Below are 2,156 nucleotides of genomic sequence, written 5' to 3'. Positions count from 1 at the left end.
CAGGTGTCTGGTCTGGTAACAGGAAGAAGGGCACACACTACCTATTCTTGAACTAGCGGTACCATATCTGCTTCTACAGCGTGGCTTTTCCCAAGGGCATAGCTTTTCATCGCACGACTCTTAGGAAGCTAATCAATTTACACTGTGGAGAGTGAACTTAAGGGGAAAACAGCCTTCCAATGCAGAAGGAAAGATCTGAGTTAGGCCAAAGGAGATGTGTTTGCTGTTTCTAATTAAGTTGAGAAGAGGCAAATTGGAAACCCTGTCCAAGGCCTGGCATCCTGAGGCTTTGCCAGCTGCTGTGAGGGAGGTTAGGGAACATCCTTCCAGGAGAACTTGAGCAACAAAATAAAAACCCATGTGGACTCCTGCCTGGTGCCCTTTGTCTACATGGTTGGAGGTGGCATTTTGCCTCACTCCTGATTCCTACTCTGTGTGTGTGTGTGTGTGTGTGTGTGTGTAATGGAGAGTGAGGAGGAGAGAGACAAAGAAACAGAGACAGAGAGACTGAGAGAGGGAAGGCAGGCCAGCAAGCAAGAGCAGCAGTTTGGGGCATGTGATGGCATAAGGAGTTCAAGGTCTTCTCCAGGCCTCCAGGCTCCTACTTATACGCTCAGCCTGCCGTGACACATCTACCTGCCCAATTGTCAAACAGGGAGATAATGGTCAGCAAAGGCTGAGGTCTATGGTATCAGACATTGAGGGTAAAAAGGAGAGGAAAGCTTACACCTATAGGACACGGTGGTCAGTGGTTCTGATTCTGGAGGGAGTCTCCAGGAAACGAGTGCAGAATGATACATTTGGGCAGGTGTTAGGAGCAAGACTTCGTGCTGCCACGTGCTTTCCATGCTGCACATGTGTATGCACATCAAGCGGGGGACAGAGTTCACAACAAGGTGGCCCTCTCCTCCCCCTGCTCTTAGGGCCAGGACCTGAACAAGAGGTCAACACAGACCCCCAAATCACCAGTCTCAGCCACACAGTAGGGGGTCCAAGGGCAAACCCAAGAAAAATGGGATCTACTTGGCTTTCACTCCACTGCATGGAAAGCTGTAGCCCCTGAGACTAGGGCTGGGTGAAGACTGGAAGGGATGGTAAGAGGGAGGAGAAGGAGGTAATTCACTGAAATTCAAGACCACAGGCTAAACACTCTCTCTTGCACCCCTTTGAGAACAAGGCTCTCAGATGTCTGAAGGCTCTACCTTTGGAGCCATCGCCTGAGCCTCTGAGGGTCTGCAGGCTGAACAGGTAGCACTGCCTCCCACTTGGTATTGCTCCAGACACGGAAACATCAGCTTGGCATCTGGGAGGGCCCCGCTATAGACAGGCTGCTGCGGGGCACCTGCTAGGTCCTCTGTGCACTGACGCCCCAGGCCAGAGGCTCCCAGAGCCCCTCTCCCCCAGCTAATAAAGTCTTCTCTCAGCCTGAGAGCCACACACATCACCTTGCGCATTATTTATGGAGCTCCTACCACGTGCCAGGCACTATGCGAGTTGCTGGGGACACAGCAGACCCAGTGGTGGAGACAGATATCTGCCACAGCCCAGGAGGAAGTGCTGTGATGGAGGCGTGAATAAGGGGCACCAGAGCACAGACTTCCTGGAAGAGGCAATATCCCAACTGAGTCTTCCGGGATACGTGGAAGACCACGAGGCACACCGAGGGAAAGGGTGTGCCAGGCGCGGGGGGAACAGTACGTGCAAAGACATGGAGGCAAAGGAAGAGCGGGGTGAGTTTGGAGCAGCCCCAGTGGTTTGTGCAACTGGAGCCCAGGTACATGGGGATGGTGGAGGCAGAGAGGGCCAGGGAGGGAGGCGGGGCCTGACCCACTGGGTTAGGGAGCCTCCCAAGGTATCAGGACTTAACCCTGGCGGTGACGGGGAGGTTGGGACGGCTGTAAAAAGCAGAGTGGCGTAACCAGAGTTCCACTTTAGAAAGATGACTCGGGCCCAGAGTTGGGCGGGACTAGAGCAAGACACCCGGGGCAAGAACAGGTAGGAGGCAGGTAGAAGGGTCTTGCAACAGATCAGCAACAGGTGTATCTTGAAGAAGTATCAACTGAGGCAGCAGCGGCAGTAGGGGGAAGAGAAAGAAAGACGTATCTGAGAGATGTTAAGGGGTAAAAAGGACAGGGTCTACTCACCGCTTGGACATG

This window comes from Panthera uncia, chromosome B4 (genome assembly GCF_023721935.1).
Source record: "Panthera uncia isolate 11264 chromosome B4, Puncia_PCG_1.0, whole genome shotgun sequence".
Lineage (NCBI taxonomy): Eukaryota > Metazoa > Chordata > Mammalia > Carnivora > Felidae > Panthera > Panthera uncia.
The sequence above is the reverse complement of the archived record's forward strand: the minus strand, read 5'-3'. Positions refer to the sequence as shown.